The sequence below is a fragment of the Heterodontus francisci genome, chromosome 8 (genome assembly GCF_036365525.1).
Source record: "Heterodontus francisci isolate sHetFra1 chromosome 8, sHetFra1.hap1, whole genome shotgun sequence".
NCBI classification, from domain to species: Eukaryota; Metazoa; Chordata; class Chondrichthyes; order Heterodontiformes; family Heterodontidae; genus Heterodontus; species Heterodontus francisci.
Genome location: NC_090378.1, coordinates 130,998,945 through 131,011,319, shown reverse-complemented (window position 1 = coordinate 131,011,319; position 12,375 = coordinate 130,998,945). Strand labels below are relative to the sequence as shown.

Genomic DNA, 12,375 nt, shown 5'->3' with positions numbered 1-12,375 from the left:
CCGTCAGTGACTGTCCTTGGCTGGACTGGAAGCAGGTCTCTGAATTTACCTTGTCCATGGGACCCTGCACCTTCAACTGTTCACACTGAACCATAAAATATCCAGTACAAATGACATTCTGTGTGACTATGATTATGGTAAGCAATCCCTCATTCTCAACCTGTCTGCAGCCTTTGACACATTGATTATACCATCCTTCTCCCAACTCCTCTCCCCATTATTCAGCTGGGTAGAACTGCACTCACCTGGTTCCATCTTGTCTATCTAGTTGTCAGAGAGTCACCTCCAATAGCTTCCCGTCTTGGTCCCACACGTTTACTTCTGGTATCCACTATGGATCTCTCCCGAATACCACCCCCCCCGCCCTACTCATCTGTGTGCTGCCCTTCGGTGACATCATTTGAAAATATGTCAGGTTCCACATCGCTGATGATCCCCAGCTTTACCTCACCACAATCTCTTGACCCCCTCCATTGTCAAAGAGGAGGTCATTCAGCCCATCAGGTCTGTTCCAGCACTCTGTAGGGCAATCCAGTCTGTCCCATTCCTCTGTTCTATTCCCATTGCCCTGCAAGTTTGTTTCCTTCAAGTGCCTATCCAGTTTCCTTTTGAAATTATTCATTGTCTCCACTTCCTCCACCCTCGTAGGCAGCACGCTCCAGTTCCATTGCTTCTAAATTGTCAGACTGCTTGCCTGCATCCTTTCCTTGGATGGACTACAGGTGTCGCCTGTTAAATTTTGGAAATTACTAAAGCCGTGGCTGATCTCTCCACAAACTCTCTTCTTTTGCCACTAATGCCATTCCCCTCCTTGGACGCTGTCTCATGCTGAAGCAGTCCGTTCACAACCTCGGCGTCTGATTTGAGCCTGGGATGAACTTCTGACCCCTTATCCTCTCTCACAAAGACCATCTACTTCCACCTCTGACATTGCTCAACTGTGCTCCTGCATCAGTTCATTTGCTGCTGAAACCCTCATTCATGTTTTAGTTACCTTCAGCCTCTCATCATCTACCCTTCATAAACTTGAGCACGTCCAAAACTCTGCTGTTCATACCAAATCCTGCTCAACAATCACCCCTTTGCCCACTGACTTACTTTGCCTCCCAGTTCTCCAACAATTCAACTCTTTGTTGCCTTTTCCCCGCCAATATCTGTAACTTGGTCCAGACCTACAACAGAGTTCTGCATTTCTTTGGCATTTCTGTGCACCATTGGTAACTGTGCAATCAATCATTTTATCTGTAATTCTTCTCAAACCCCTCTGTCTCTCCACATCTCTGCTTTTTTAAGACTCTGGATAATGGAGAAAATAATGAGACTAAAGATGGAGAAATCTCCAGGACCTGATGGTTGACGAACATAAGAAATAGGTGTGGGAGTAGACCATTTGGCCCCTCAAGCCTGCTCGGCCATTGAATATGATCATGGCTGATCTGACTCAACACCACTTTCCTGCCATATCCCTTGATTCCCTGAGACAAAAAATCTATTGATCTCAGTCTTGATTATACTCTGATGCAACGACAACCCTCTGGGCTAGTTAATTCGCAACCCTGAGTGAAGAGTTTTCTCCTCATCTCAGTCCTAAATGATCGACCCCTTATCCTGAGACTGTGTCCCTGTGTTTTGTAATTCCCCAGCTGGGGAAGATAATCTCTCTGTCTGCCTGTCAAGCCCCTTCAGAATCTCCTTTTGTTTCAATGAGATCACGTCTCATTTTCCTAAACTCCAGGCCTTTTTGGGCCCAATTTATCTTGTGCTTTACTTTGCTAAATTAGTAACTAGTTAACTAATCAAATAAGTTTGTACAGATATGGCAGGGAGGTGGTGTGCCATAACTGCAACACGTGGAGTTTTTTGAGAGCATTGTGATCCCAGAAAACTATCTGTAGTGTCTGCAACCTGAGCAGCTTGTGCTCAGTTTCTGAGCTGCAGACATGGCGGAGCATCAGAGAGGGGACCTGGACACTTGGTTAGAATCATAGTTATACAGCACAGAAACAGGCCCATCATGTCCGTGTCGACCATCAAGCACCTAACTATTCTAATCCCATTTCCAGCACTTGGCCCATCGCCTTGTACGCTATGGTGTTTCAAGTGCTCATCTAAATACTTCTTACATGTTGAGAGTTCCAGCCGCTACAATCCCTTTAGGCAGTGCGTTCCAGATTCCAACCACCCTCCGGGTGAAAATTTTCTTCCTCAAATCCATTCCAAACCTCCTGCCCCTTTCCTTAAATCTATGTCCCCTGGTTATTGACACCTCTGCTAAGGGAAAATGTTTCTTCCTATCTAACCAATCAATGCCCCTCATAATTTTAGAGTCATAGAGTCGTACAGCATAGAAACAGGCCCTTCGGCCCACCGCGTTCATGCCAACCATAATGCCTATCTAATCCCACCTGCCTGCATTAATTCCATATCCCTCTATGCCTTAAAATAAAAGCAAAATACTGCGGATGCTGGAAATCTGAAACAAAAACAAGAAATGCTGGAATCACTCAGCAGGTCTGGCAGCATCTGTGGAAAGAGAAGCAGAGTTAACGTTTCGGGTCAGCGACCCTTCTTCGGAACTCCAAGAAATGCTGGAATCACTCAGCAGGTCTGGCAGCATCTGTGGAAAGAGAAGCAGAGTTAACGTTTCGGGTCAGCGACCCTTCTTCTCTGAAGAAGGGTCGCTGACCCGAAACGTTAACTCTGCTTCTCTTTCCACAGATGCTGCCAGACCTGCTGAGTGATTCCAGCATTTCTTGTTTTTGTCCCTCTATGCCTTGCTCATTCAAGTACCTGTCCAGATGCCTCTTAAATGTTGTTACTGTACCTGCCTCCACCACCTCCTCAGGCAGCTGATTCATTATAATTTTGTATACCTCAATCCTATCTCCCCTCAGCCTTCCCTGCTCTAAGGGAAAACAACCCTAGCCTTTTCAGTCTCTCTTCACAGTTGAAGTGCTCAGGCAACATCCTGGTGAATCTCCTCTGCACCCTCTCCAGTGCAATCACATCCTTCCTATAGTGTGGTGCCCAGAACTGTACACAGTACTCCAGCTGTGACCTAACTAGTATTTTATACAGCTCCATCTTAACCTCCCTGCTCTTGCATTCTGTGCCTCGGCTGATAAAGGCAAGTATCCCATATGCCTTCCTAACCACCTTATCTACCTGTGCAGCTGCCTTCAGTGATCAATGGACAAGTACACCAAGATCCCTCTGCCCTTCTGTATTTCCTAGGGTCCTACCATCCATTGTATATTCCCTTGCCTTGTTAATCCTCCCAAAATGCATCACCTCTCACTTCTCAGGATTAAATTCCATTTGCCATTGCTCCGCCCATCTATATCGTACTGTAATCTAGGCTTTCCTCCTCACTAATTACATTGGAGTTGTATAGAACTTTGGTAAGGCCACAGCTGGAGTACTGTGTGCAATTCTGGTCGCTACATTATAGGAAGGATGTGATTGCACTGGAGGGGGTGCAGTGGCGATTAACCAGGATGTTGCCTGGGATGGAATATTTAAGCTATGAAGAGAGGTTGGATAGGCTTGGATTGTTTTTTTCTGGAGCTGAGAAGACTGAGGGGTGACCTGATCGAGGGTGTACAAGATTGAGGGGCATGGACAGGGTGAATAGGGAGCAGCTGTTCCCCTTAGTTGAAGGGTCAGTTACGAGGGGACACAAGTTTAAGGTGAGGGGCAGGAGATTTAAGGGGGATTTGAGGAAGAACTTTTTACCCAGAGGGTAGTGACGGTCTTGAATGCCCTGCCTAGGAGGGTGATGGAGGCGAATTGCCTCACATCCTTTAAAAAGTACCTGGATGAGCACTTGGCACGTCATAACATTCAAGGTTATGGGCCAAGTGCTGGCAAATGGGATTAGGTAGACAGGTCAGGTGTCTTTAATGCATCGGTGCAGACTCGATGGGCCGAAGTGCCTCTTCACTGTGTTATTCTGTGACATCACCAATTTTCGTGTCATCCACGAACTTACTTATACCTCCTATATTAATGTCTAAATCATTAATGTATGTCAAGGGTTCCAGCATCAATCCCTGCGGTACACCACTGGTCACAGGCTTCCAATCGCAAAAACAACCCTCGACCATCACCCTCTGCCTTCTGCCACGAAGTCAATTTTGGATCCACTTTGCCAAATTGCCCTGGATCCCATGGGCACTTACCTTCTTAACCAATCTCCCATGCCGGACCTTATCAAAAGCCTTACTGAAGTCCATGTAGACTACATCAACTGCTTTACCCTCATCGACACATCTAGTCACTGCCTCGGAAAATTCAATCACGTTAGTTAGACATCATCTCCCCCTGACAAAGCCATGCTGACTATCCCTGATTAATCCCTACCTCTGCAAGTGAAGATTAATCCTGTCCCTCAGAATTTTTTCCAATATATTCCCTACCACTGATGTTAGGCTCACTGGCCTGTAATTACCTGGTTTATCCTTGCTACCCTTGAATAATGGTACCACATTCGCTGTCCTGCAATCCTCTGGCATCTCTCCTCGGGCCAGAGAGGTTTTGAAAATTTGTGTCAGAGCCCCTGCAGTCTCCTCCCTTGCCTCACATAACAGCCTGGGATCCATCTCATCTGGGCCTGGGGATTTATCCACTTTTAAGCCCGCTAAAACAGCTAATACTTCCTCCCTTTCAATGTTAATATGTTCAAGTATATCACAATCCCCCTCCCTGATCTCTACACCTACATCGTCCTTCTCCATAGTGATCACAGATGTAAACTAATCATTTAAAACCTCACCTGTATCCTCCGGCTCCACACACACATTGCCACTTTGATCCCTAATGGGCCCTACTCTTTCCCTGGTTATCCTCTTGCCCTTAATATACTTATAAAGGATTTTCCTTTATCTTGCCCGCCAGTGTTTTTTCATGTCCCCTCTTCGCTCTCCTAATTACTTTTTTCGTACCCCCCCTATACTTTCTATACTCCTCTAGGGCTTCTGCTGTTTTCAGCGCTCCGAATCTGCCATAAGCCTCCTTTTTATTTTTTTTCCTGATCCAATCCTGTATCTGCCTTGACATCCAGGGTTCCCTGGACTTATTGGTCCTTCCCTTCACCTTAACGGGTGCATATTGGCTCTGAACTCTCACTATTTTCTCTGACTCCCATTGGTCTGATGTAGACTTCCCTACAAGTAGCTGCTCCCAGTCCACTTTGGCCAGATCCTGTTTTATCATATTGAAATCGGCCTTCCCCCAATTCAGTACATTTATTTCCAGCCTGTCTTTGTCCTTTTCCATAACTACCTTAAATCTTAGAGTTGCGGTCGCTATCCCCAAAATGCTCCCCCTCTGACACTTGTACCACTTGTCTGGCTTCATTCCCTCGGATCAGGTCCAGTACTGTCCCTTCTCTTGTAGGACTTTCTACGTAGTGGCTCAAAAAACTCTCCTGTATGTATTGTATGAATTCCACCCCCTTTAAGCCTTTTGCACTAAATCTAACCCAGTTGATATTGGGGAAGTTGAAATCCTCTACTATTATTACCCGATTATTTTTACAGCTCTCTGAGATTTGCCTACATATCTGCTCCTCTATCTCTCGCTGACTGTTCGGAGGCATGTAGTACACTCCCAGCCAAATGATTGCCCCCTTTTTGTTTTTAAGTTCTACCCATTTGGCCTCATTTGAGGAACCTTCTAAGATATCATCCCTCCTTACTGCAGTAGTTGACTCCTTGATCAACAGTGCAATGCCACCTCTTTTACACCCTCCCCGGTTTTTTTTTTTAGAATTAGAACATTACAGCGCAGTACAGGCCCTTCGGCCCTCGATGTTGCGCCGATCATCTGACCTACACTATTCCATTTACATCCATATGTCTATCCAATGACCACTTAAATGCCCTTAAAGTTGGCGAGTCTACTACTGTTGCAGGCAGGGCGTTCCACGCCCCTACTACTCTCTGCGTAAAGAAACTACCTCTGACATCTGTCCTATATCTTTCACCCCTCAACTTAAAGCTATGTCCCCTCGTGTTTGCCATCATCCGAGGAAAAAGACTCTCACTATCCACCCTATCTAACCCTCTGATTATCTTGTATGTCTCTATTAAGTCACCTCTCCTCCTCCTTCTCTCTAACGAAAACAACTCCAAGTCCCTCAGCCTTTCCTCGTAAGACCTTCCTTCCATACCAGGCAACATCCTAGTAAATCTCCTCTGCACCCTTTCCAAAGCTTCCACATCCTTCCTATAATGCGGTGACCAGAACTGCACGCAATACTCAAGGTGCGGCCTCACCAGAGTTTTGTACAGCTGCATCATGACCTCGTGGCTCCGAAACTCGATCCCCCTACTAATAAAAGCTAACACACCATATGCCTTCTTAACAGCCCTATTAACCTGGGTAGCAACTTTCAGGGATTTATGTACCTGGACACCAAGATCTCTCTGCTCATCTACACTACCAAGAATCTTCCCATTAGCCCAGTACTCTGCATTGCTGTTACTCCTTCCAAAGTGAATCACCTCACACTTCTCTGCATTAAACTCCATTTGCCATCTCTCAGCCCCACTCTGCAGCCTATCTATGTCCCTCTGTACCCTACAACACCCTTCGACACTATCCACAACTCCACCGACCTTCGTGTCATCCGCAAATTTACTAACCCACCCTTCTACACCCTCATCCAGGTCATTTATAAAAATGACAAACAGCAGTGGCCCCAAAACAGAACCTTGCGGTGCACCACTAGTAACTAAACTCCAGGATGAACATTTGCCATCAATCACCACCCTCTGTCTTTCAGCTAGACAATTTCTGATCCAAAGCTCTAAATCACCTTCAACCCCATACTTCCGTATTTTCTGCAATAGCCTACCGTGGGGAACCTTATCAAACGCCTTACTGAAATCCATATACACCACATCCACGGCTTTACCCTCATCCACCTGTTTGGTCACCTTCTCGAAAAACTCAATAAGGTTTGTGAGGCACGACCTACCTTTCACAAAACCGTGCTGACTATCGCAAATGAACTTATTCTTTTCAAGATGATTATAAATCCTATCTCTTATAACCCTTTCCAACATTTTACCCACAACCGAAGTAAGGCTCACAGGTCTATAATTACCAGGGCTGTCTCTACTCCCCTTCTTGAACAAGGGGACAACATTTGCTATCCTCCAGTCCTCCGGCACTACTCCTGTCGACAATGACGACATAAAGATCAACAACAACGGCTCTGCAATCTCCTCCCTGGCTTCCCAGAGAATCCTAGGATAAATCCCATCTGGCCCAGGGGACTTATCTATTTTTACTCTTTCCAAAATTGCTAACACCTCCTCCTTGTGAATCTCAATCCCATCTAGCCTAGTAGGCTGTATCTCAGTAATCTCCTCGGCAACATTTTCTTTCTCTACTGTAAATACTGATGAAAAATATTCATTTAATATTTCAGGTTACGCCTGAAGATTCTATACCCTGGAATATTGAGCTGCCAGTCCTGCCCCTCCCTCAACCATGTCTCTGTGATAGCAATAATATCATATTCCCATGTGCTGATCAACACCCTCAATTCATCTGTCTTACTCGAGTCCTTGCATTAAAATAGATGCAATCCAGCCTTGCATTTTTCCCTTGTGCCTTAACACGTCTATATTTGCTCTACCTTCCAGACTGACTTAGTTTCTCTTCTATATTTGACTGAGCATCACCCCCTACTGTACCTCCACTCTGTATCCCATTCCCCTGCCAAATTAGTATAAACCCCCCCCCCCCCCCCCCCCAAAACAGCATTGCAAACCTCCCAGAAAGGATGTTGGTCCCGTTCCGGTTCAGGTGCAACCCGTCCCAACTTGTACAGGTCCCACCTTCGCAGAAACAGTCCCAGTGATCCAGGAAACTAAAGCCCTCCCTCCTGCGCCATCTCCTCAGCCACACATTCATCTGCTGTGTCCTCCTATTCCTATACTCACTAGCACGTGGCACCGGGAGTGATCCAGAGATTACAACCTTTGAGGTCCTGCTTTTTAATCTGCTACCTAACTCCCTAAATACTTGTTGCAGGACCTCATCCCTCTTTTTACTTATGTCGTTGGTACCAATGTAGACTATGACCTCTTACTGTTCACCCTCCCCCTTCAGAATGTCCTGCAGCTGCTCAGTGACCTCCTTGATCCTCGCACCAGGGAGGCAACAGACCATCCTGGAGTCACGTTTGCAGCCACAGAAACGCCTATCTGTACCCCTTACGATCGCATCCCCTATCACTATAGCCCTTCCACTCCCTTTCCTTCCCTGCTGTGCAGCAGAGCCATCCGTGGTGCCACAAACTTGGCTGTTGCTACTTTCACCTGGGAGGCCATCCCCCCCCTAACGGTATCCAAAGCGGTATATCTGTTTGAGAGAGGGGGTCACAGGGGACTCCTACACTACCTACCTGTGGCTACTACTCCACCTGGTGGTCACACCCTGTTCTGGGAGGATTTGATTGGATTGCCCCTTAGCTTAAGTGGAACTGGAGTTGATCACTGGTCAGGGGCAGGAAGGTGTGACTGCGAGTCAGGCAGGTATGGGGATCCAGCATTTAGTGATGGAGGAGCTTCATTCCTTTCATTTATTTTTATTTAGAGGTACAGAACTGAAACAGGCCCTTCGGCTCACCGAGTCTGTGCCGACCAAGAACCACCCATTTATACTAACCCGACAGTAATCCCATATTCCCTACCACCTACCTACACTAGGGGCAATTTACAATGGCCAATTTACCTATCACCTGCAAATCTTTGGCAGTGGGACGAAACCGGAGCACCCGGCGAAAACCCACGCAGACACGGAGAACTTGCAAACTCCGCACAGGCAGTATCCAGAATTGAACCTGGATCCCTGGAGCTGTGAGGCTGCGGTGCTAACCACAACGCCACTGTGCCGCCAACAGGCTTGACTTTGACCAACAGGCACGAGGTGCTTTCTGCCTGTGTGGATGAAGGCAAGGACCATGGGGTGCATGTGCAAACTGACCATGGCACCATGGTGCAGGATGCGATTCAAGTGGGGGCAGTGGAAAGGACTGGTAATGATGGACAGTATCGTAAGGGGACTCGAAACTGTTTTCTGCAGCCATGACCCAGTGTTCCAAAGGTTGTGTTTACTACCAGCTGCCAGGGTTAGAGACATCTCCTTGTGGCTGGAGGCAAACTTAAGAGTGGGGGTGGGCGGCACAGTGGTTAGCACCGCAGCCTCACAGCTCCAGCGACCAGGGTTTAATTCTGGGTACTGCCTGTGTGGAGTTTGCAAGTTCTCCCTGTGACTGCGTGGGTTTCCTCCGGGTGCTTCGGTTTCCTCCCACAGCCAAAGACTTGCAGGTCGATAGGTAAATTGTCCATTATAAATTGCCCCTAGTGTAGGTAGGTGGTCAGGGAATATAGGGACAGGTGGGGATGTGGTAAGAATATGGGATTAGTGTAGGATTAGTATAAATGGGTGGTTGATGTTCGGCACAAACTCAGGCACATGGTAAGAAAGATGAAACACACAAAAATAAAATAAAAAGAAAAGAATAACTGAAAATAAAAAAGGGGGGCCTGTCGTGCTCTGAAATTATTGAACTCAAAGTTCAGTCCGGCAGGCTGTAGCCTGCCTAATCGGTAGATGAGATGCTGTTCCTCGAGCTTGCGTTGATGTTCACTGGAACACTGCAGCAATCCCAGGACAGAGATGTGAGCAGGGGGCAGTGTTGAAATGGACAGCAACCGGAACCTCGGGGGTCATGCTTTCAGGCTGAGCAGAGGAGTTCCGCAAAGCAGTCACCCAGTCTGCGTTTGGTCTCCTCAATGGAGAGGAGACCACATTGTGAGCAGCAAATACAGTATATAGTACATTGAAAGAAGTACAAGTAAATCACTGCTTCACCTGAAAGGAGTGTTTGGAGCCTTGGATAGTGAGGAGAGAGGGGTTAAAAGTGCAGGGATTACACCACCTGTGGTTGCATGGGAAGGGGATGAGGTGTTGGGTGTCATGGAGGAAACGATCCCTTCGGAATGCTGATGGGAGGGGAGGGAATTTTGTGTTTGGTAGTGGCATCACGCTGGAGGTGGCGGAAATGGCGAAGGATGATCCTTTGGATGTGGAGGCTGGTGGGATGGAAAGTGAAGACAAGGGGAACCCTGTTGCGGTTCTGGGAGGGAGGGGTAGGGGTGCGCCAGCTTTCCACCCCACCAGCCTCCACATTCAAAGATCTACCTCTCCCCACTCTCCTACTCTCCTCCGTGCTCTCTTCAATGAAGCCTCTCCCCGCACTCTTTTTAGTGAAGCTTCTACCTGCACTCCACACTCTTTTCAGTGAAGCCTCTCCCCGTGCTCCGTGCTCTCTTCAGTGAAGCCTCTCCCTGCACTCCGCACTCTTTTCAGTGAAGCCTCTCCCCGCACTCTTCAGTGAAGCCTCTCCCTGCACTCCACACTCTTTTCAGTGAAGCCTCTCCCCGCACTCTTCAGTGAAGCTTCTCCCTGCACTCCACACTTTTCAGTGAAGCCTCTTTCCGCACTCTTTTCAGTGAAGCCTCTTCCCGCACTCCGCACTCTTTTCAGTGAAGCCTCTCCCCGCACTCTTCAGTGAAGCCTCTCCCTGCACTCCACACTCTTTTCAGTGAAGCCTCTCCCCGCACTCTTCAGTGAAGCTTCTCCCTGCACTCCACACTTTTCAGTGAAGCCTCTTTCCGCACTCTTTTCAGTGAAGCCTCTTCCCGCACTCCGCACTCTTTTCAGTGAAGCCTCTCCCCGCACTCTTCAGTGAAGCTTCTCCCTGCACTCCACACTCTTTTCAGTGAAGCCTCTTTCCGCACTCTTTTCAGTGAAGCCTCTCCCCGTGCTCCGTGCTCTCTTCAGTGAAGCCTCTCCCCGCACTCTTCAGTGAAGTTTCTCCCTGCACTCCACACTCTTTTCAGTGAAGCCTCTCCCTGCACTCCGTGCTCTTTTCAGTGAAGCCTCTTTCCGCACTCTTTTCAGTGAAGCCTCTTCCCGCACTCCGCACTCTTTTCAGTGAAGCCTCTCCCTGCACTCTGTGCTCTTTTCAGTGAAGCCTCTCCCTGCACTCTGTGCTCTTTTCAGTGAAGCCTCTCCCTGCACTCTGTGCTCTTTTCAGTGAAGCCTCTCCCTGCACTCTGTGCTCTTTTCAGTGAAGCCTCTCCCTGCACTCTGTGCTCTTTTCAGTGAAGCCTCTCCCTGCACTCTGTGCTCTTTTCAGTGAAGCCTCTCCCTGCACTCTGTGCTCTCTTCAGTGATGCCTCGCTGCGTGCTCTCTTCAGTGAAGCCTCTTCCCACACTTCGCACTCTTTTCAATGAAGCCTCTCCCTGCACTCCATGCTCTCTTCAGTGAAGCCTCTCCCTGCACTCCACGCTCTTTTCCATGACGCTTCTCCCCGGACTCCGCTCTGTTTGATTTCAGGATGATGTGGGGCTTGAGGTGATGAAATGTCAGTGCAATCCCATTAGGTTTAGCAGCTGTGTTAATTTCCCACAAACACTATACCTGGGGGTCTGTACTCCAAGCAGGGCAGAGGTTGAGGGTTTTGTTGGCATTGGTATGCCCAGGAAACTAGTTGGCAGTCATGGATCTCCGCTTCATTGAGGGGATTGACCAAAGCTAACCTTTTGGTATTCATAACATACTTTTCTCTGGTGGCAGTCTTTTGGGAAAGTAAAATCTCTTGTCAAGTGTACTTATACCTAGAGATAGCGAACTCCTTGAAGCATTACATAGTGCAGCCTCTGAATGTGTTACTATCTCACCTGGGCTCCATTGAAAGTATTTGCTAAATGAGGCTCTGAATCTGGAGGGCTCCTCATTAGATAATTTCCTTCCTTCAGTGGTTTTGAACCTGTGCTGTGCTAATTGGAGGTTGTTTGTCCTTTGCTGCCACAGTGCTGACTAGAAACCTATAATTGTGATATTGTGGCTGTCCGTTTATTTAATCAATAACTGTGAATAATCAGGCTCTGTGATCTTGCCTGTGTAGCTATTGCTGTTTATTGGCTCTGTATAAAATTTAGCTCATCACCGAGGTTTGCACAAACTGACTGGAATTGGAAGCAGCTGCTTGAGATTTGAATCTTGTTTTTGCACAGAACATGTGGTATTGGTTGTTGAGGATTTTAGCAGGGAAGGTAGAAGCTCTATGTAGTTGTAGCATGGTTTTATGAAAGTTGTACATTTACTGTCATTCCCTGGCCTTCCACTGTGCTTCATGCAGCTGACAGCAGCCACAATGTAAGTACACTTGTCCTAAAACCAGCTGTCAAGAAGAGTGGATTGAATAAAAATGTGATCCAGCAGGTTTGGTTTGTGGTTTCGCTCTGATATTTGAGACGCATGTGTTGACACACCCCTCAAACTACAGT

The 12,375-nt window shown here is 47.4% G+C and overlaps 1 protein-coding gene across 4 annotated transcripts in view; it reads left to right on the top strand.

The window, feature by feature from the left end:
- The window catches only part of cop1 (COP1 E3 ubiquitin ligase), a 173,041-nt gene that overhangs the window by 9,512 nt on the left and 151,154 nt on the right, over positions 1 to 12,375 (top strand). The window lies entirely within an intron of this gene.